This window comes from Thermobia domestica, chromosome 7 (assembly GCF_964235325.1).
Source record: "Thermobia domestica chromosome 7, izTheDome1.hap1.1, whole genome shotgun sequence".
NCBI classification, from domain to species: Eukaryota; Metazoa; Arthropoda; class Insecta; order Zygentoma; family Lepismatidae; genus Thermobia; species Thermobia domestica.
In genome coordinates, this window is record NC_137460.1 from 33,673,271 (window position 1) to 33,697,795 (window position 24,525).

Consider the following 24,525-nt stretch of genomic DNA (forward strand, 5'->3'; position numbering starts at 1 on the left):
AAATGATTTCTATTGTGAGATGTGGGCTAGTAAAATTTTGTTGCTTATTTGCATTCCTGTCTTAATAACTGCGAATCACAATGTCTTCGGAATTATATCGGGTTGTGCATATGTGCAGAATGAATCAACAGTCTGTTGCTTTAAAATAGAATATTTAATTATAACAAACAGTCAAGCTGTTGTCTCGAATATTGTATTCGGACATGTTGCAAATCTCTTAAAACAATGTAAGTTAAATGAAAACACAAAAAAAGTAGAGCTAAAATTTAACTTTGCGGGCTCCTTTGGTTGCAAAGGTTTTCACAATGTGTTCAAAAGATAGCTTAGAAGCTAACTTATGCTGTATGGATATGATCCTAAGGTTGGTGAGTCGTTCTTGTTCTCTTAAGTCTTTTTATTATTATTATTATTATTATTATTATTATTATTATTTTTTGGTGATCTCTAGTTTGCTAAAACTCCTTTGTTTGCCTTTAGTGAAAATAAATATTTGCCCAGTTGTGTCCCTCCCCCTTCGTTACATCACTGGCAGTAATGCACAAAAATTGGCATATATGGACTATTTGCATCACAGAAGACAAATCTATCATCCATTTGCACGAATTCAATATGGCTGGTGGAAAATCGAACGAAAAATTTCGTTTGAACCGCTGGATGTAAAGGCACAAATGTTTGCAGATAGGAGCTTTTGACGTCACAGAATACATAATATATAATTTTACTAGCACAGTTTCAATATGTCTGCTTCGGAGGAATTGGACGATTCCCTTTGAACTCCTGGACGCAAGGGTGCAAATATTAACATATAGAGCTTTTGGAATTTGATAATAGAAGCCTGTCATTCACTTGCACGAATTCAATATGGTGGGTGGAGAGGGAAGAGGTTTCCTTTGAACCATTGGAGTAAAGTCTCGAAAGATATAGATTATTAGGACTCTTTGCATCAGAGAATACGAATTTCTCATTCACTTGCATGCACAAATTTAATATGGTGGGCGGAAAAAAGGACGGGAAGATTTCCTTTCAACTGCTAAAAGTAACGGCACAAAAGTTAGGTGGGAGCTTTTCGCATCTACCGCTCACTTGCATGAATTCAGGCGGGTAATTCGGAGTAAAGGACAGATTTCCTTTGAATTGATGGACGGAAGGGTACAAAATTAGTAATCTAGATTGTTTAAATCAAAGAATACAAAGTTGCAATGATGTGAACAGACTTTGAGGAAGATGGCTGAAGTTCAGCTCAAATGAAGAAGAGATTATGTAGGTTATAAATTCCAAAAGCAACTTGTTTTAAAATAGATGGAACATAGTCCAAAAACATGGAAAATTAACATTGATGTTCATAGAAATCAATGAAAAACAAATAATTTCTCCATTTATCTCAAAAACCAAAAGAGGGAGATGGCTGAAATTCAGCTCAAATGTAGAAGAGAGTATGCAGATCCTAAATTCCAAAAGCAAATTGACCTAAAATGGATGGAACATAGTTAAAAAAGCACGAAACATTAACATTAATGTCAATGGAAAATCAATGAAAAACAAATAATTCCTCCACTTATCTTAAAAACCAAAAGAGGGAGATGGCTGAAATTCCGCTTAAAGATAGAACAGGCTATATAGATTCTACATTCAAAAAATAAATTGTCCTAAAATTCATGGAACATTGTCCCAAAAAAAGCACGAAACATTAACATTAATGTCAATGGAAAATCAATGAAAAACAAATAATTCCTCCACTTATCTCAAAAACCAAAAGAGGGAGATGGCTGAAATTCCGCTTAAAGATAGAACAGGCTATATAGATTCTACATTCAAAAAATAAATTGTCCTAAAATTGATGGAACATTGTCAAAAAAAGCACGAAACATTAACATTAATGTCAATGGAAAATCTACGAAAAACAAATAATTCCCCCACTTATCTCATAAAGCAAAAGAGGGAGATGGCTGAAATTCAGCTCAAATGTAGAAGAGACTTTGCAGATCCTAAATTGCAAAAGTAAATTTTCCTAAAAATGCACGAAACATGAACAGTAAAGTCAATGGAAAATCAGCGGGAAAAAAAAAATGAAGTCATTCACGTATCTCAAAAGAATATAATGAGATGGTTCATTGAAAGCTTATTTGAAAAGACATAATGGAGAGCTTAAAAACGATGTATAGCACGTAATGCAAATATGGTTAGAACATTGTCAAGAGTCAAGTTGTTTGAGTAAAATCAATAATAATGATAAAACGTATACATCTGCGAATTACCCAGGGCGCCCCACGCGAGAGTTACGTGCTTGAAATAGTCTATCTCACATCTGGATTTGGAATCTCCAGACTCGATTTAGCACGTAACGTGACTTTTAACCCGATCACAGTTTAGTCCTTATGGCAAACAGGATAGGCCCTTCGTCAATATGAATTCAATATTGGCTGATGTAAAAGGAAAGTGAGACTGGTTGATTTGGTGTTCGATTTAAGCATCTCGTTCAACATCGATGCTACATGAGACATGGAACCACAGCTTAACGTGAAATCCAAATCACAGTTTTCTTTGGCAAAGAGGAAGTAATTCTTCGAGCAGCAGAAAAAAAAAAAACTGTATTCCAGTTGTTTGATTTATTTGGAAGTTGTTAGAAAAAGAATTGTAGGATGTATATACCGTATCCTTTTTTTTTTTTTTTAAGTTTTGTTTTGTTTTTGCTTGTAACTGTTGTTAACTGTGCGAAATTGGGTTTCATTATGCATGTACTATAATTACTGAACTGTACATGAAATATTCCATGATAATAGTGAATTCATTCTGTCCATGAACTATATACGTTCCACACAGTTAGTTAGCAAAATAAATTCCTCCAACGTTCTTGCGTCAACACGTCATTTGCTTTAAGGAATGATCTAATTGTGGTGACTGGGAATATGTTTTGTCTGGCACTTGAAAGTGGATTCGAGTTTTGACAGCGGAAATAATGTTCACGCATTGTCAGGAAGATATTGTCAGCTTTACACAGCTGGTTAATACCCCTCATTGTGAAGAAAGACAAGCATACTGAATTTCAAATGGCAAAGTATAAAGTCATGATCGTTGTACGTATCCTGCAATCTGACCGTTTTAATCCTAGAATGCATGGCATAGGTCAAATTGATCAATGCTCGAAAAGTTCATGTGCAGCAGGTTTGCTTCCAGTAAGAGCTCCTACATTACATCTTTAGTATTTTCAGTAGAGTAAGGTAAGCATATATAAATTGAAAGAATATCTTACCCTACCGGAAAAGGGGAGGCTTGTCTCATCTCTCAAATGGGCAACTTGCACGTGCCATTGAGTTCGGTAGTGCATTTGCTATTAATATCTCACCACGTATTTTTTTAAAGCTAGGTTGTCATGCTACAAGAGTCTTGTAGTTGTCATTAAAAAAAAAAAATCTTGCAACTCTATCTTTCTATTTACTGTGTACACAGTACAACTTTCTGAAAGCAAGAAAGATATTTCCACCGATGCAGCACTGCGCTCTAGTGGACAAATAGTGAACCTCCTCATTAAAAACGTGTATTTTGGCTCGCTTCCCCTCCCCGTCCAAAAGAATTTGTCATTTTGGAAGCGGTTATGTCAGTGGGAGGGCGATAGCAGGTAGCAAGCAGGACGACCCAGAAAGATGCACATAGTTTGACTCATTGCAAGATGAAAAAATTGTTGCATGTCCCTTTCAAGATCATGTTTACATGGAGAAATACTGTACAGTTGCAAGATTTTTTTAAATGACAGCTACAAGATTCTTGCAACATGGGAACCTAACTTAACGTAACTGAGGTAGTCAGGGATTGGAGATTTCCCTGTGGAATTCCAGGAGTATCTCAGAAATGTGTTGGTCTCTCCCGACTTGTCATCAAACCGTGTGTTGTAAATTTATGTGATTTAATTTTTACTTGTGAAAATCAAATGCAGAATGATGGCCTGTAAAGGCAAATTTTCACTTATATAGACCTGTATATTTTTAAAAGCGTTCTCAAGCCACGAATAGTGTAAGAAAAACAAAGTTTATTTTAAAAGAGGACGGCAAACTATTATTAAAAATTGTGTATGTCTATATACAAAATACAACCGTGTGACCCACTAAAAAAGGGTAAATTAATAATCTATATAAAAAGTGGTTAACCAAAAAAGAAAGAAAAAAAAACGATCTTATTCTTCAACCTCAATCTAACTGTGCTTGCCAAACCTCACGAAATGTGACCTTCTGTCGTTTGCAGAGTAATCTAGAATGTGCGAGAATGTGCAACAAAGTCTTTTAAATACTAAGTGTCAAAAAACGATTTTCCATGCTCAAAGTAATTTGTTTGGTCTCTTTATTATCTTGTACATGCGCGCCGACTACGTGGGTGCTCCGGCACTCACAAGAGTTTTAGTTTGGACCTGGGTTTGAACTCATTTCTCTTGCGTTTAAGTCAGCCGTGTTACCGGCAGAGCTATGGAGGCCCCAGCTTATCCTTGTAGTACCGGTATATTTTACTTTATCACAGCACAGCTCTTTATGCCAGTGTTCATAATCAAATATGGATAGCTCCCTGAAAACATATAGGCTAACACGTGCCGCCATTGATATGCACACACATAAATTTTGTAAAGTCGGCGCCGTTGCTCTAGTAAGTGCTCATGTCATAGCTGGTTCCCTCAGGTTGGGAAACATTGTTCAAACAGTGCATTGTATACTCTTTTCATTCTGTATTTACTCGAATATAAGCGCCCCTTTTCTCAAAGTTTTGGCCTAAAATACTTTGGGGGGGGGGTGTATGATCATATAGTTTATTTTTTGATTGCTTTATCGTTGCCGTTTTCAGCTTTGTTTTTATGATAAATTTACATAGTTTATACTAACAATGGTCCTTATGCAGAGTCGTTTTGACGTATGATAAGCGTCATATTAAAGACCTGATTAGTGCATGCAACATATGTTAGTCGAACTCTTTAGTATGGCACTAATCAGTCGTTAGAACGACTCTGCATAAGGCCCAATAACTTTGTAACATGAGAATCAGTACGCAAGTGTGGGCATTACGCAAAAACCACACTTATTGATAGTTTTGTGCTTTCCATGGGCAGTTGAAAATGAACAACGTAAAGTTTTAATTTTTCAGTTCAAATTTTTGGTCCTTATGCAGAGTCGTTTTGACATATGATTAGTGTCATACTAAAGGTCTGACTACTGCAGGAAACATTTGTTAATCAAACCCTTTACTATGGCACTAATCACGCGTCACAACGACTCTGCATAATGTCCTTTTAAGTTTTATGTCCCACGGTTATGCCGGCTAGGCTAAAGGAGATGGTAATGATGAGAAATTAAATGATATGGTGAAATGGAGAAATTGAGAGGAAACAAGAGAAACCCGAGAAAACCTACGCACATGGTGTTTGTCCATCACAAAGTTCACTTAGCGCAAGCTGGGATCGAACCAAGGACCCTATGCACCAGAGGTGAACGCTCTACCACTGAATGACTGCAGCCACCAATTTTTCAGTTCATAACACTGCATATGTAAGTTCAAACTTGTATTTTCAGGATGGATTGTATTGGAGTAAATGTAAATACGGTAATTGAAAGACTGTTGTTTTTAGAAAAGGTAACTAAAACAGTTTAATTGAAGTGGAAACGTAAGAGCAATGAAGCAACGCAATTTATAATGTGGCCCACTGTCCTACTTTTTTGTTTTGTCTGTCTCAAAAAAGAAACATAAAACTCTGGCTCTCCGCCATATGAAGAAAATAATACTTTTAAAAATGCATGCCAAACTGCGTTTTATTGGTTGGTTTGTATTTTTGCTTCGCAACATTTAAAAAGGTTAATAAAATTTAAAATAAATGAAAATAAAAACACAATCAATGGAGCTTGATATATGTTTCACATACTGGAATAAAGAGTTGAATTTCGAGTGTTTTTGTAATGGTGCGTGCGGTGATTATTCTAAACCATTGTTCTTTCCTATTGTGTGGCGCCAAGTTATTTCAAAATGTTGCACATTGTAAATTTCGTTTTAAATGCACTTCCAAATGGCTGTTGTGTCTAGAATTTGTGAGTTGGCATCAATTGTTTAAAAATATGAGTTGTCCAGCGCTTTACTAATTCTAGTTTACTTTCTCTCTCTTTCTTTCTCCCTAGCAGGCCCGCAACTAGGGTTTCTGTCACCCGGGGCAAACACACAATTCGCCCCCCCCCCCCAGGTTTAGTCGAAAAGTATCACTTACTTATGGATTGCAACTGTAAATAACATTCTTAATGAAACCAGTTATATCGATTTTTAAGTACTTTAATCAAACTTACTTTAACCACAAAAATATATTACATTCGTTATGTGCTCACAAGTTTTAAGAATAATTTTGTACATACATTTTGTTTTAATGTTGTATGAAGAAATCAAAACAAAATGAACTAGAAAATATCTGCCACATTATACAGTTATTAACTGAAATAACACATTTAGTTTTAATAACCCGAAGAATAATTATGAACATACGCTTTCATATTAAAATAAGAAACTAATACAAAATAAACTAGAAAATATCTAGTACATCATAAAGTTATAATTGAAATAACATTTAGTTCTAATAAACCCAAAAATAATTTTGTACATAAGCTTTCATTTAAAAATATAAAAACAATAGAAAATAAACTTGAAAATATCTGTTATATTATAAATAGAGCAACCCAAAAGCATAAAAAGCATAATAGCAATTTAGACATATGGTTGGTACCTTGAACATGGGTGTGGTTGTCTAAGGGTCCAGAAGAAACTAATTTTAAAGAATAATAAAGCATAATTTTAGAAAATAAAGCATAATTTAAAATATATAGCATAATTCTTGGAAATTCTATTTAACTGCAAGTTTAACATATACTATATTAATATTTTTAAAAATATATTTACAATGCAAAATCATTGAGAACATAACAATGCAACAATGAAAAGCTTATTTTTATTTCTGTAAATTTTTCGGTGTAATCCTTTGATGTGGAGAAAAGAAGAAAACTTTCCATCAACAATGAAGCACACAAGAACTCCTCACTATATTGTTATGTGTACCTCTTGAACTTGAGCACTTTCTGTACTTTTTGTGCACCTTTCTGTATACTTTCTCTTTCTGTATATATGCACCTCTAAGGTGCACACAAGCGATAGATAAAACTGATTCGAGCAAAGCATATCTCTTTACAGTGCATTAACTAGAAAGTTCATTAAATATGAAAGAAATTGCTTCATAAAATATTAATAAATAGATCAAGATATTTAGTTTATTTAATGTATAGTAAATATTATACATTATACACGATTAATGTAAAACAACGATTGAAATTAACAATAAAGCATAATAAAGCATAAGTTGGACTGATAGATAACAATTCAAAATGCCTCGAAAAGCTCTCAAGCAAAACTAATAGATAAAACTTCATACAGCCTTCACTCGCAAAATCCCTTGGTAGGCGTACAAGAAACAATTAAATACACCGAGGCGTGTAACTTATCTTTTCCGCCACAAAACTGCCCTCTAGTTTAAAAACATTGCAGCAATTGCGTAACATTAGAGGGGGCGCGTCTGAGCTAAACTCTTCAACCACCAGCAAGCAACAAAAATCGGTAACTTTTTGGCCCCGCCCCTATTGATAACAGCGTTTTAAACTTCAGAGCTGTTCTCAATGGAATTATAGAGCTTCTTCGTGGCTAAGCGGTTAGCGTACGCGCCTTTGGCGTGGGAGACCCGGGTTCGATTCCTGGTGGGAGCTCAGGTGGTTCGGATTCCACGTTAATCAGTAGGTTCACGTCTCATATAGCCTTGCTGCTGAAAGGGACGTTAAACTCAAAATCAACTCAACTTAATGGAATTATACAGACAAACAGCCTCTTGTGGTAGGAAAAGGAAAAGGGGGCGGATTCTCTGTGGTCGCCCAAGGGAACAAATGCATGCAATATTAGGTTTGTAATATATGACATTACACCTATTTAGATGAGACTCTCTCTCTCTCTCTCTCTCTAAAAGAGGTTCCATGGAAAAGGCCAAGTAAGCTTTTGATTTCTTTTAACCTCTAGAATAAGTTCCTCAAGGGAAAGGGTGCGATTTTTAAAACAATTGATATACTATCTTCTTTCTGGCGCCCCCTCCAACCACGCGCCCGGGGCACGTGCCCCCTCTGACCCCCCCTAGTTGCGGCCCTGCTCCCTAGTTCTAGAACTTATTGAACTCGTGTGTAGGTTTAGATCTTCTAAAGATGGCTCTAACCGTAAGAATATTGAAAAATTAATTTTTCAATGTTATGTTTCTATCAATTAATAGAATTTCTTAATCAGTTTGCGTCATGTGGATTCATTTGTGGTCACTTGTGCATCTAGAAGGGTCATTTGGACGGGGACGGATCACCTCGCAGACCAGCGTTTCTCAACTTTCTTTCTCTCTCTCTCTCTCCTTTGGGAGGCACCAAAGTACGTTTCAAACTTTCGCGACTCCCAGCATTTGATTTTCTTTCTAGATGCAAAAAAGCAAACACATAAAAATACATACACTACATTAAAAAAATACATATGGAACGATTATGTGATATAATTCTCACAAGCAAATTATACAGGGTGACACACGGGAAATGGACGGTTTTTAATGAAATAATACTCAGCCAATTTGAAAATTAATGCATGTTTATTTACACAAAATCAAAGCTCATTATTTGCCATTTTAGTTAACAAAGCTCATTACCTGCTATTTCAGTTATTTGTGAAAAATAATATCGTCAAGGTTATGTCCATCATTTCGAATGCAGGACTCAAGTCTCTTCTCAAAATCCTCCATCACACGGACTAACATCTCTGCAGGGATGGCAGCAATTTCTTGAATGATTGCATAAAGTGTGGATGCTGGTGGATAAGGTGTGAATGCTCTGGAGCCCAGTAACGTAGGCTTTGGTTATTCACGGTCCCGTTTAAATGAAAATGAGCTTCATCGCTCATCAGTAAAATTGCATTTTCATTCGATCCCAAAATCACTTGCATTTTGTAAGCAGTCTTCGCGAACAGCAAAATCAGTTGCCTTAAGTTGTTGGACAATGAGCATTTTGTAGGGATGGAATTTTAATTTTTTATGCAAAATTCGTATAACCTATTCACGATTGATTCGTAGCTCACTAGCATGACGTCTGCTGACCGTCCTGGGCTTCTGACTACCGCTTCCTTTACCCTTTCAACATTTTCTGGTCTCGTTACACTGCGTCTCGAGCCAGGGTGCTTCTTATCCAGTATTGTTTCCAGTCGCTCTGAAGTTTTTCACCCATCTGAGGATTGTGTCAACTGACATTAAACCGCGCACGAAACAATCACTGCGTAGCTGTAATAGACTCACCACTTCTCACGAAACTGTTATATAGACAAACAATCGACGTTGCAAGTCCCACTGCTCCATAGTGACTGAGTAAATGAAATGGCGTCTTGTGTAGAGCAGAATTATCCCCACCACCGCACTCTCAGTACTACGCAGTTCAAAACCGTCCGTCTCCCATGTGTATAAGACTCTTGAATAGAAGCATATTAACATAGAAGAAAGTTGTGACCATGAGTGGAATTATAGGGGGGCATTGCCCCCAACTTTTTGACAAAATGTGAAAATGCCACTTATAAGATCCTTCAATTCTCATTTATGTTTACCGCGTCCCCCAACAGACAAAAGGTCTGCCCCCCCGCAGACAATTCCTAACTCCGCCCATGGATATGACTCTTGCGCAGGAATATGATAAAGAAATATTACTATCAGAAATATAAGAAGACATCAAACTGAAAGCTAGTGAGATATTAGAAGACATTTAAAAAAAAAAATGTCGCGACACACCAATGTGTCGTGACAGCGGTTGAGAAACGCTGTCCTGGACGATTAATGTATACTTAAAATACGGAATGTTACATCAAATCAAAATGAAGTAATAAGTAATTTATATATATAGGTTACAAAAGGGTAGTCTTTGGTAGGTATAGATGGTCGCCCCAACTGCCCTTTCCCGGGATCCTCTCGTGTTTGTGGTCCTAATCCAGAGCCGTAGTTAGGAAGCAAGGGGTTCAGCCCCTTGAAACTTTCAGTTGTTTGCTAATATATATGTATGAATGTAAAGTGAAGTCGTCAGATACCCCTAAACAAAATTGGTCTCTCCTTCCCCCCCCCCTCGTGTTTTAATGTCCTAGCTACGAGCCTCCCTGACCTGGTGTGCATTTTTGGTGTAGATCAAAATTTAACTCTTGACGAGCAGTGGTATAAATATTTCAGAAGTAACAATAGCATTCAAACATGTGAAGGTTATTTTGCAATTCCAAGCAGTAAATGCAGCAATTTATAGCAAGTGTTTTCTCTAATAAACATTCAGTGGACAAATGAAGGAAATAACGTATTAATACAGTCAGTGAAGGCAGTAGTTCCCAACCATTTTAAACTGACGGCACACTTTACTGAAAGCTCACGGCATCGTGACACAATTGCCTGCTTTTATTATTATTATTATTATTATTATTATTATTATTATTATTATTATTATTATTATTATTATTATTATTATTATTATTATTACTATGTACATTCTGTCTCAAAATGGATTTTACCTAATAATTAAATGTCTAAAATCGTGACACTCCGGGTTGAGAAGTTCTGAGTTCAGAGGATCAGTGTAGTAAAATATAATTTCAAATACATAGCTTGTGAAAGAATCTACAAAAAAAAAAAAAAAAAAAAAAAAGGAAGTGTTCGCCCCTTCACCAAGAATGCGAAAATAAACTTTTTCCATGTTGAGATACAGGGTGGCAGGGAAATGTCATACTATTTGTTTTGTTCATTATACATGTATGTATCATCAAAATCTTAAAAATTAGCGCAGAATTAATTGTATGAGCATGGAAATTTAGTTAAATGTAGTATGTGTACAATGTGGTCACCATTTTGTTTCACAACCTCTTGCAAGCGAACCTTTACATTTGTCACAACCTTCCTGCACAAGTGTTCCGAAATTAGACGGCACAACTGCATGATGAGAGCCTTGAGTTGAGCTGTACTTGCAGGCTTTCTTGCAAAGGCATTATCTTTCAAGTAGCCCTACAAGAAGAATTCACATGGATTGATGTTAGGGCTATGCGGGGGCCACTGTCTCCCACCTTGGTGATGCTCAGGAAACCGATGTGACATTACCCGCTCATCAAACATGTCATACAGGTAATCAAGAACAACAATTTCCAACATGTCCTTAAATCGATCTTTGTATACAGTCTCATCAAATAAAAATAGTTCTATGATTCCATGGGATGAAATTACTGCCCATACACTGACCTTTTCTTTATAATTTTTCCTTTTGCGCACAATGTGAGGATGTTCACTTGCCCAGAAACGAACATTTTGCTTTTTCACTACGCCATTTAAATGAAAGTACGTCTCCTCAGTGAATCGCGTATTGTGAAGAACGTGATCCTCGTGCACTAATCATGAGGCAAACTGATGTCTTCGTTGCTTGTCCTCTGCTGTTAATTTATGGACAACTGTTGTCTTGTAAGAGAACATGTGAAGATCAGGACGCAGAAGCCTTTGTATGGACCGAGAGATATTCCTAACTCAGCAGCCTTCCTCGTTGATTTGCTAGCACTTCGTCTGAAAGCAACGCGAACTGCATCAATGTTTTCAGCGGTCTGGACACTTGGTTTTCGCTGTCAATTCTTCTTCACCACAGAGACAGTTGTTTCAAATTGACGATACAATCTCTGAGTAGTCGGTTTACATGGAGCCCATTTTGTACGAAAGTGTTCACGAAAATGTCTTTGGGACGCTACAAAACTCCTCGTTTCAAAAAAAAAAAAAAAAAAACTTTCAGCTTCTATTCAACACTCAATCTGCTCTTTTGCGCCATCTTGAAAACTGCTGTTTGGCGCCAAGTAAATATTCGATACTAACTTTTCGTGACATCTACCGGATTTTCTATAAAGCAAAATATACGAATACGAGTTTTCAACATTCTATCTGTAATATTATATGCGTCATAAACAAAACAAATGGTATGACGTTTCGTGAGACACTCTGTATGTATATGGAAATCCTGAAACGATATGAACTTGAGAATTGAACATCCCTCTCCGTTAGTTAAAATTCTGTGTTCTTAGCTGCTTTTTGCAAATACATAACCTTTTCTTCCTTTTAAAAGTCAGGACTGTATCATTCTTTTCTTGTAACCAGCACAGTTTCAACATTGTCAACTCAGTTACGAGGTAAGCAACATATAGCCTATGTCCGACTTTTTAAAATAAGAAGTCAAGCATTTTCTGTAAGTATATCCGGTATTCGATAATTTTGTTATGATAACGCTCCGCTTTATCCGTAGCTCCATTCGCCCCCCTCTCCACGTGAATCCGCCACTGGTGTTAATTGGTCTCGCGATCTGTATCTGAAAGTTCGTTAATAAATCAACAGAAGTGTAGTGAAGAATTTTTAAGTAACTGAAGTGTAGTGTAGTGGAGAATTTTTTAATTTTTTTTTCAGTCTCCCTAACTATAGTAGTAACTTGAAACTGGAGTGTGTAGTTCTGCTTCTTGATTTATTGCACAGCAAGATTAAAGAGAAAAATTCCATTTGTTAACGATGCTTCAAGCAGCTATTAACTCACAGACATGTCCAGGTACTGGAAACAAGGCGGTCGGTGTCAAAACTATCAACAGCTTCTTTACCATGGTAATTAGGTAATTAACAGCTGGGAGATACATGCTTTATAGTGTGTTTGAGTATAAGTGTGCATATTTTCAAAAGTATGTGTATTGTCTTGTGTCCCACCTGAATATAGGCGGTACATGTGGGCGTGGTTTGCACGTGGGTGCTTCCTACATTTTAGTGGCCTCCCTTTTAAGGAACACTGGAGTCGCAACATATGACGTAAGCAAATACGTCACGGTAAGAAGGCGGCAAACACAACTCATTCACTGTCATGCATTGTTGCAAGCTCAGTGCATTTAGCGTTAAATCTTTCGTGTAATAATTTGTGAAAGTGCGTAAAGCAACATTTCCTATAATGTAAGAATCTGTAGTTAGGTTGTCCCGCCTCAGTGGCAGAGCGCTCACTTCTGGCGAGTCGGATTCCTGATTCGATTGCAGTCCCGGCCAAGTGGGTTTTTGGTGAACAAACACGGGTGCTTGGGTTTTCCTGGGGTTCTTCTGTTTCCTCCCAGCGGCGGAGGTATGCGTATTCGGAATTCGCATTAAACTCCAAATAAACAAGCAATTAAAATGAAGGATGTGACAAGTTTTAGAAGATCTTGCATACGAGATGCATCCAAAAAATAAATTGTGGAGTGCTTCAAGATCTGACGAGTGCTTAGAGCGAGACCCGCTTGTGACAGACTGAAAAAGAAACACGTAATTTGGCGCAAGTGCAGTTGTATGAACTCTGTGACACACATAGTCTCTGTGGCTGCATGCATAGTCTCTCGCCAAGTGCAAGGTACGCGTGGTAATCATTTCCTCCATACTAAGATGCTGTATTCGTCAGAGACCTACCTCCCTGTTGTGTGAAGTGTATGGAATGGATATCATGAGTGAAGGTATGGTCCGAAGATGATGTAGACAATTCACAGCAGGATGCATCGATATATACAAAGAACACCGTAGTGGCTGACCATAGGTAATTTGGATATCTTTGACGATCCCCCTTACAGCCCCGACAATGCGCCCAATAGCGTCCACCTGTTGCTTCATCTGAAGCAACTTCTTGCTGGAACGTTTTGACAGCTCAGCTCGGTTGTAGACTGTTTTAACATCATGGTTCCAGTCTTTGGCGGTAGAATTCTTTTACATAGGCATACGACAGTTGGTGCCGCGTTACAATAAATGTCTCAACAATGATAATACATATGTTAAAGATGATGTTATGTATCACTAACACCATAGTAATATATATATATATATATATATATATATATATATATATATATATATTGTTATGTTGGTCTTCCATTTTACAATCCATTGGAATTCATTTTTTGAGTGTGCCTCGTATTTTACCATCGGAATACTAAGATTATTTTATTTTCTTTTTCCTGTTGTATTTAATATTAACTGTTATTACCTGCATGCCTGAAATTTCGTATAATGCTTCAAGCACTTATTCAGAAACTGAAAAATAAAATCTATTTTGACGATTTAAATACTATCTATGTCAGTGGTTCTTAACCTGATTCCTATCACGACATTATTATTATTATTATTATTATTATTATTTATTTTTTTTATCACATCCTCTTACCAGCGATCTCTTTATAATTTCTGGTTTATAAACTTGTGTGGGATTTTTAATATATATATTGCGGAGATCTCACGATATACATCTATTTCTCATTTCTTATATATAATGGATACATTCAGTAACTTCCCTAAGAGCGAACGCATTAAAACTAAATGTGGTCTGTTCATTCCTATTACAAATATCGAATCCGATTTGTCATACTGTTTCAAACAAAATGGAGGATGTTTGAAAATTTTAAAACTTCATAACTACTTTAATTTTGTGTCATATGATAAAAGAAATAAAGTGATATATAATTTTGGTTCAAAAAGACTTGGATAGTTGTTTCAAAAAAGTCATTGAGCCTAAATGGCTTGGTAATGTGCGTCACGAACATTGGACTGGACATTGCCGCATTAGTGAAATCACACCATGCTCAGGTATCTCATTCAGGCCGGTAGCCAGCCCAAAAATTTAGAGGGGGGGCCCGATCCAACAATATTATAGTTCATCACCATATTATAGTTCATTTGCAAGCCTACCGTGAAAAATTTAGAGGGGGGGCCAGCAAAAATTTAGGCCCCCCCTAGACCGCCCCTGGATACGGGCCTGATCTCATTAGCTTTTAATTTTAATTGTGTTTGAGTATGCATGTTTTGTTGCATTTGTATTTTTCTGGTATTTCAATATTCAGTTCTCATTAGTTCCATATCGTACCTCTTTCATTTAAATTGATTTTTAAGTAACTCTGCACATGTTGAAAATTTTTACTAGATCTGTTTTTTGTTGTTCTTAACAGTATGTATACAAATAAAAATATGTCTATCAGAACAAAATTTAAAATATTATTTAAAAATATTTTCCAGTATTAGATTCTAATGATATTTATCACTTCCGTTTAACTTCGCGACCGCCCTAAGTGTCGCAATCCCCAGGTTGAGAATCCCTGTTCTACACGATAACTCTTGGACGAATGAGAATTTTTGAATTATGTCTTTTGGATGAAATAGAGAGAGAGAACGATTACATTGGTTGAGTTTGTGAATGGACATTTAGTGCACAGCTACTTGATGCGTTCGGAATACCGGCTCATGCATACGCTTGGAATACGCTGACGATGTATTTATATGCGAATTGCTAATCACAATAAGCTGCAAACCCGAAAGCAATGAAAACGCTCAAAATACGTCGGATGGAGCGTATTTGGTGCGTTTCGGAACAAAGTAGACCGCCTGCTGTTTCGGAATTAGTAAAAGATGTTTAAAGGAAAAGGGGGGAAGGAAAGACGTGTTGCCAGGAAAGGGGATTTTAACAAGAAACAGCTGCTTGGAAGATGCTTTGTGCAGAGTATTGGAACTCTGCTATTATAAAGTATGTGTGTGTATATAACAAAAGAAAATTTACAAAAATACAAGGAAATTCCGAAAAATTAGCTAATCACAGAAAAATCTATGTAACACAATAGGGTTATTTGTCGTGATTCGCATGAATGAGAATAAGGATGTGGCAGTATGATTTGGAAACCCTGACTGGCTCACAGTATGATTTATAACTCTATCGAAAGTAAAATTATCGAGTAGCCACCTACGTTGCATTCACTGTGGGGCGTAACGCATCGAAAACGCATCCTTGTATAGCCATACACGTAAGATGATTTTAACGGAGGTTACTTACCTGTATATGGGATGATTCTCTTTTACTGCCTTTTCCAGTTTTTTTTTTTTTTTTTTAATTTACAGTATTGGTTGGTTGGAGTTTAGCATCGCTTTTCAACACCGAGGCTACGAGATATGAACCTACAACTTAATCATAATCATCATCATCATTAGTAATCTGCATTCTTGGCAAGTGACTTGCCCAACTCAGAAGCTTCCATGCTCCATGGTATTCAGTTAAACTAGGAATGTAAAAAAAAAAAAAAAAAAAAAAAAAAAAAAAAAAAAAACCTAGCCCAAGAAAAAAGCTACTAGCCAACATCCCAGTCTTTACAGTTTGAAATAAATAATAGTGATAATAAACCCTTGCCCGCATCGATGAACCACTCGCCCGGGCGAGTGGTTATTTGCATCCCTGACTTAAACCTTTTCGTCTTCAGATATAAATTTTCTGTTTTGACACCGTACATCAACTGTAGCCTCCTTCACCAATCCTACTCTTTGCTGCCATACTCTTTAACTCGTATCTTACAATATAGTTTCTTCTGAAGTTTGTCTTCCTCTTCAACTTACGCGGGAATCGAACCCTGGACCCCGTGCACCACAGACACGCACGTTAGCCACTGGGCCAGGGTGGAAAACGGGTTTATTATTATTATTATTATTATTATTATTATTATTATTATTATTATTATTAGCAGAAGTAGTAAAAGTAGTAGTGGTAGTAGTAATAATAGCAGCAACAGCAGCAGAAGTAGTAGTAGTAGTAGTAATAGTACAAGTAAAAATGAAAAATGGAATCCGTAAGTTTTACGTCTCACGGTAATGCCTGCTAGGCTAAAGGAGACAGTGATGATGAGAAATGAATGAAATGGTACAATGAAAAAAGTGGGAGGAAATGGGAGTGCCTCGAAAAACCCACGCACACAGTATTTGTCCACCACAAAGCTCGGCGCGATCTGGGATCGAACCAAGGATCCCCTACACCAGAGATAAGTGGTACAAGTAATAATAGTAAAAGTAATAGTAGTAGTAATAGTAGAAGTAGCAGTAGTAGTAGTAGTAGCAGAAAAATGTAAACCAAATTACCTGACATGAAGGCTCGAAAGGTCTAAGCCAACGATTGTACCTAGGTAAGTTGTATGTGGTGAGCATTTCTCTAACAATATAACCTGTTATAATATTGTTGTTGTTATTATTTCTCTCTCTCTCTCTCTCTCTCTCTTGAAACAGAAATAATAAAGAAAAGAAAGCCAAGTTACGATACATGAAATTTAATCGTATCCAAGTATGCTTCTGTCGTTTCTTTCTGAACTATTTCAATGTTTCATTTAAATATTGGCTAACTAAAAAGTGCTTTGTTGTTTGTTTGTTTGTTTAGTGAAATTACAAACTGCCCACAATGATTCTGAACATTGCGTCTATTACAAATATCCTGTGCACAGGTATGACTTAATAGAATTGGTGTATCGTATATAAGCAAGAAACAAAGATAGAGAGGGAGAGATGTGGAAAGCCGCTTGCGGCTTGTGGTCTGAAGGTTGGATCAAACGGTTCTATCTGACACATACACACACACACACACACACACACACAAAAAAAAAAATGAACAGAACAGAAAATTACAGAGCAAATTAGCTTATTCGACCAGAAAAACAATAAGGAAGTGCTGCGAGTGAAGAAGAAAGAAAAGATGAGGACAAAAGATAATGGACCTTCTGAAGCGTGATTAGTGCTATACTAAAGAGTTCGACTAACATATGTTCCCTGCAGTAGTCAGGTCTTTAGTATGACGCTAATCATACGTCAAAATGACTCTGCATAAGGCGGACTATGTTAAGGGACAGGTTTTATGGCGTTTGAAGGCATTACCCCAAGTTCCCTTTAAAAATGATTTACGCAAATCAGAGGGTTGCGGTGTTGCCACGTATTTGTTCTCACTAAAAATGTGCCTCTTATGTACTCACTTGCTCGCCTGTAGTGCGTTCGCTTAGCCCATCCTTTTACTACACAGCTACGTAGCGCCACAGCATTCGTTTCATTTGCCGAGTCCACACGCGTCAATTGTGTCCCAAAGATGCCCAAACTTGCGAGCTTATCTATTGGCTTCAATTGGCCTCGAGCTTAAGAAATGTACACGAGCAAGCCTGATCCAAGCTAGACCCCAAGGTCAAGGGAGCGCGATCCTCAATGAGATACAAAAGTATGATTAAAGAACAAATGCGAAGCATTTTGACAAGAGTGAGTCGAAGCCCTTAGACACCGCGAGTCAAATGTGGTAAATAAAGCAAGATGGAGCTCGCGCGAGCCTTATGGATCATTAGGAACAATATGTAATCAAAGAGGTGTGACAGATAGTACGGTGGAAGGAAAAAGAAGGAGAGATTACAACTGGACAGGTTATAATAAGGATTACAGTATTAAACATAGATAATTCCTACCGACCATTCAGTGACGAAACGGGTCACGCCCTTCATGTCCTGTGACCCGGAACCAATCGCACTCGGTGACCCAGAAAGATGACGAAACATCAGCATAAACATGAAGCGTATGTTTCAGGTTACTAATACACAAGTGATTCTAACAGACATGGGTCTGTCTTTTCTCTCGATGTTTTTTCCCCCTACTTATATGCGTATGTGTCTCCCTGTGTGTGTGTGGGTGCGTCAAATCCTGCACTAAAAAATAACTACAAGATTTATCTAAGTACCAACGCTGAAAATTACAGAAAACAAAAGCTACCTATTTTTACGAGGGCTTGTCAAAATTTAATGCAGCGAGCCCGTAAAACTTTTCGTGTAGAATTTGCAAAGATTCTCTTTTAAGTATGGGCAAGCCAATTTACATGAAACTGTATCTAGACTAGTTATGACATAGTTCCTTGATCAAGAAACGTCATGCATGTAAATACTCAAGCTCGAGTAGTGAGTCATTAATCGACCATAAAATTATGCTGTAAATCCTATAGAGCCGATATTTCCTACTGCTTCCGGGTCGTTAGGTTTGTCTGAGACCCACACAAAAGTCGTGACTCCCTCCACTGTCATGGTATATGGAAGCTTATTTCCCATTTTGGAATGACCACCCAATGATGGCACGATATCTATAATCATAATGATGGCGTTCTAAACAGCAAAAATATTTACATTTGAGCAGTTCACATACTTATGTGTTCTTTATACAAGGTATTTCAAAGCAACACCGATAAAGTTTGGGAGCTGTTTCCTGAAACCAAGATAAGACAAAAAGTGTAGACCAACCTGGGTCCACAAATGCTTCCTTTCGGAGTTATAGGGCGTCGAAAACGTGAAAAAAAAAGAAAGAAATTTGAAGGTCCATAGCTCCAAAACTATGGAACCTACCATAGTTGGGTCAAGACTTCATTTAGGAACTATAGTCCAGAAGGTATAACGTCGTTAGCTTCCCGCGCTTGGACCTGCTCGTCACTGAGGGTGTGGTAAAAGAGTAGCCAATCACCACCAACCGTCTACTGCGCTCAGCGAGCCACTAGTAACCAAGCTGGCCACTCCCCATAAACGTCACTACAACTTTTCGCGGGAAGCCAACTACGTTATACCTTCTGTACTATAATATGTGAACTATCCAAATATTCATGTTTCGCAACCCTACAATACTTCCGAAACAATTTTTATAGAGATAGTTGGTGAGCACTTCAAATTATATGCCTATAGCCAAACTCCCCCTATAAAAATTGTTACGTGAATACCGCAGGATTCTGAAACATGTATTTTTGGATAGAGCACATATTAGTTCCTAAGTGAAGTCTTGGCCCGACTACACTAGGTCCAATAGTTTTGGAACTATAGACCTTTAAAGTTCATTTTTTCATGTTTTCGCAAGCCTGTAACTCCGAAGAAAAGCATTTTTGCACCCAGGTTGGTCTATACTTTTTGTCTTATCTTGGTGTCAGGAATCAGCTCCCAAACTTTGTCGGTGTTGTATTACTATACTGTAAATTTATACGAAGGGCCATTTTTTTTTTCAAGTGTAAATTTTCATAGAGTGTTTCAGTTTTGTAATCTGAAAATCTAGCAGCTATAAACAAGAAGCATTGTCATTTTGCGCAGAAATTAGTGAAGTCCGGTAATTTGAATTTAATTTGGTTACTCCTAGCTAGCAGGCTTAATATTGAACTAAGGAAGAAGGTGCTCGATATACAGGGTGGCCCAAAAGTAGGTATACACCCCTGCATTGATCAAGTATAACATTCTAGTTTATGGATTTATTTGTTTCGACTGTTCCGAGCTTAAGTTATAAGTAAAAAGATGTTAAGAACAAATATATATACTAAGTCTACCTGTTTGATAATAAAATACAGTGAGCTGGTCGGTACGGGACTGTATACCTACTTTTGAGCCACCCTGTATATGGAGTATTGGATTGTACGTCTCAGAGACTTAGCCATTACGGAAATTAGAGAAAAAAAAATATTTAGAGAGCTTCGAAATGTAGCGTTGGAGGAAGATGGAGAAGATAAAATGGACAGAAAGAGTAACAAACGAAGATGTTTTAAAACGGATAGGAGAGAAGAGGGCGCTTCTACCCAGCATCCTTCATAGGAAGGTTAACTGGATTGGACACATGTTGCGAAGAAATTGTCTTCTTCATACCACCATAGAAGGAAAGCGATGAATAGGAAGAAGAAGAACACAAGTGATCGATGATTTGAAAGATAGAAGAAAATATTGGGAGTTAAAAGAGGAAGCTGAAAATTGAGAAACATGGAAGAAACATTTCTAGCCCCAAATCTAAAATTGAAATAAAGAAGAAAGAAAGAGAAAACTCATTAGTCTCAGGACCTGCTAAAAGGCGCAATAATAATAATAATAATAATAATAATAATAATAATAATAATAATAATAATAATAATAATAATAATAATAATAATAATAATAATCTTCGTATCTAGTTGTTAAATATTTCGTATCTAGTTCTAAATGAATTTTAAAAGACTCTACAATGTTTTGTTTTGAAGGGGACAAAAATAATTTAGAGTGGACATCTCCCACCCCTAGCCCTTCCCTGGCTGCAAATCTGCGAATTACTGTTTGTAGCTGATGTAGTGTGTGTGCAAGAGTTTAAAATTCCAAGCTCTTTTATCTGAAGTAGTTGGCAACCCTGGCTGTTACGTTTCGATGGTCCTTTTCTTGTATTCTCATTTTGGCCTTTTTGTTTATCTGTTGAGCTCTCCCACAAACATGCGAGAGAGACGAAGAGAAGATCAGAGTAGGTTCAAAAACATGTTTCCAGTGGAGGTGTTAAAAACGTTTTGTTCCACCTTCGCCTAGTGAGTGAGTGAATGGGCGGTCCATCCGTTATTCTAGTTTGTTTGCACAAGTTTTTAATTCGTCTTACATACGGCACTGTGTGAATACTTACTTTCGGCACAACAGCGCGGTAATTCATGGTAAGTTCTGTTTTTTCTTGTAATATATACATACGTATTTCATTTATTAGCCTCTTTTTCTTTCTTTTTCTTTGTTTTTTTAATACATACATATTTAATTTATTAGGCTGTCTCTGTATGTAGGGAACGCTTAGGAATCTGAGGAAGGAATGTTTGAAAAAAAAATGTGCATGGATAAAACTGGTTTTATCTTGACATATTTTTTTCTATGTGTCTGTCATTCAGGTCGCTACATTAGAATTAAAATACGGCTGGTTTTCCCGCCTTTCTGGATTTTCCTGAAATATTCGAGTGTCAATGAATATATGTTAAACTTTATCAAGTTATTCTGTGGTGATACCGATTTTTACTAGTTATGAAGCTACTGGCCCTGCAACACCTGCATCAGTGGACACCAGTGTTTCTTCCAGACATGTTTTTGGGAGCACTGCCCCTCCGAAACTCTGAGAGTGACCCCCCGGAGAATACCAAAATAATACGTCTATAATATAATAGTAAATAGAATATTACCATGTGAAAATAATACATGCTCCTTTGAGCACTGTGTGCGCTCCCTTGAACTTTTTTTTTTTTTTTTTTTTTTTTTTTGAAAGAAACACTGGTGGGCACCCTTATCGTTAACTTTTACCAATGCAAGATAAATCTATCTCTTGTTCGTCTTCAATATTTTAAACTTGCGATTTCAAAAAAAAAAAAAAAAAAAAAAAAAAAAAAAACGAAGCTGGAAATCCTTAAGGGATTCCCTCACTTCATATTTTTGAAATAAAATTCTTTCACTAATTAATGATTGAGGGTGAATAAAGTGACAGTATTGTCAGAAGTAAGCAGATTAATTAGAGTAACAGGGTGTCTATCGGTCACGAAAGTCATGAAAAAGTCACGAATTTTAGCTTTTGGGTCACGATTTTTTTTTTTTTTTTTTTTTTATCTGTACAAATATAAGTGCAGACCGGAAAATTTTGTTCCATAAAACGTCAAAATTCACCACCAAAGATTTCTGTGGTCGGCTTTAGACACTACCAAATCGCAACCAAAGTATGCTTCTATCGCATGTATGAAAATTCGACCTAATTCGTACTCAAATTTGCACTTGAGAATGTTACGAAATTTTATGGTTTGGTTAAGAAAAGGTCACGAAAAAGTCAAGAAATTTCATTTTGAAATTTCAGTAGACAACCTGATAATTGATGAACTAGTGGCATAGAAAGAAAAGAAGTAGAGGTAGTTATGATCTTGCAACATTGTAAACAAAATAGAAGCGAACTAGTCATGCTTTGTATCATATATATATATATATATATAGGTGCGGATCCAAGGGGAAGGCTAAAGCCTTAGTCCTCCTTGACGCTCAGGTATACACTGGATAAAATAGGCTTCAATCTTACTTTCTTTACACTGCGTAAAGCGGCAAACTATGGTTTAGCCTCTTCTTTGATCATATATATAGTTCTAAAAATGGTGCCCACGAATGTGGCAACGCCACAGATAAAGAACCTCACAAAAGATCTACCAATCCATCAAATAGTTACATCGATTCTTTCCAGATGGCAGTTAAAGTCGATCGACGACGCTAGCACCACTTATTACCTAATTACCTAACAATCAATGTAACTATTTGATGGACTCGAGGAGCAATGCTAATGGTTACAAGTTAATCAGTGACGTTGCCAGATAGTGGAATTTTGATTCCGCACAACGGCTATATACAGGGTGTCTCAAAGTCCCCTGGCATAGGGTAGCTCTATTATTATCAGTGTTACAACAAGATGTAAGAGGAGGAACCTTCTCCAAATATGATGTTTTCAATCTAAAGTGAATATTTTTTTTTTTTTAATCGGACGAGCCGTTTTAGCTGTACACTCTTTATGCGCTCAACGTTAAATGAAAATGCAACTTTACCATTTACCTCGACCCACAACATAAATAATTGAAGTTATTGTTTAAAATGGGGGTTGGCCATCGACACGTTAGGGTAAAAGACAGTGACTTCATTAACTTATGTTGTGGGTCCAGGTAAATGACAATGTTGTAATTTCATTTAACATTGAGCGCATAAAGAGTGTATAGCCCAAATGGCTCATTCCGGTTTTAAAAATTCCTTCACGTCAGATTGAAAACATCATATTTAGAGACGGTTTCTCCTATTACATTTTGTTGTAACTAGGATAATTAACAGAGTTACCCTATATCGGGGGACTTTTGAGACACCCTGTATATTCACCCCAGTCTCTTTGTCACATCAATTTCAATTGTGATAATTTAGCGATTAAACTTCATAAACTGATCTTTTACCAAACGAGTTCCTGTTTTTGTAGATCCTTCATTAAGGAATTTATTTTACCAAAATTCCTTTATATGTTTATCATGTCTGTCCGTGTGTCCGTCCGGAAGATAAAAGTCTCAAGAACTACTTGATTGTTCACCATCAATTTAGGCCAAGACGTAAGGGATCAAAACTTAGGAGTAGAGTTTGTTGATGGAGGTGATCCATGTGCCGGAAGTGATAGAAATAAACCATTTCCGGTCTTAACATTTATCACTATAGAGCAAAAACGGTAATAAAGAGCGAGAATCAGTTTTTTTGCAATCGATTAAGTGCCCCAAGAATACATTTCATCTTCATCCTTAACGCTCTACTGTAACCGGAAGTGGTAGAAATTCATGACAACTTCCGGTTACAATCTACACAAATTTTCGTAGCGTATGAGACGTGAACCTACAGCTTAGGGGTCTTCACTACAGCGAAATTAAACTACCGCTATTTAAAAAAAAAAAAAATCCGTAATATCTTCAAAACAAATACTAATATTCAAAAAGCAGAAACGTAATCAACTAGACAATACGATTTTGCATGTGATACCTTTACCACAATTCACCTATCTGCTGTCGGTATGCCGTTATTTCCAGAACCCGCAAGAAAAATTTTAATCTATCTACAGTTGCAAATTGAAAGCAGATAGATGAGTTGTGATAACGGTATCACATGGAAAATCGTATTGTCTAGTTTGCTACTTTCTGCTTTTCGGATATTTGTATTTGTTTTGAAAATATTACAGTAAAACTCTCAAATTAGCGGTAGTTTAATTTCGCTGTAGTTAAGACCCTTAATGTAAAATCCAAACCACATGAGCTCCCACCGGAAATTGAACTCGGGTCTTTCACGCCAAAAACACGTGCGTTTGATCTACAT

At 36.8% G+C, this 24,525-nt stretch overlaps 1 protein-coding gene across 8 annotated transcripts in view; it reads left to right on the forward strand.

The window, feature by feature from the left end:
* The window catches only part of raw (NDT-like domain-containing protein raw), a 482,020-nt gene that overhangs the window by 210,811 nt on the left and 246,684 nt on the right, over positions 1 to 24,525 (forward strand). The window contains exon 1 of one of the 8 annotated variants that reach the window (XM_081764470.1): positions 21,186 to 21,335. The exons of the other annotated variants lie outside the window; for them this stretch is intronic. The gene's annotated coding sequence lies outside the window, so the exon portion shown is untranslated. Of the gene's footprint in view, positions 1 to 21,185; positions 21,336 to 24,525 lie in introns of those variants that run through there. 8 annotated transcript variants of the gene reach the window in all.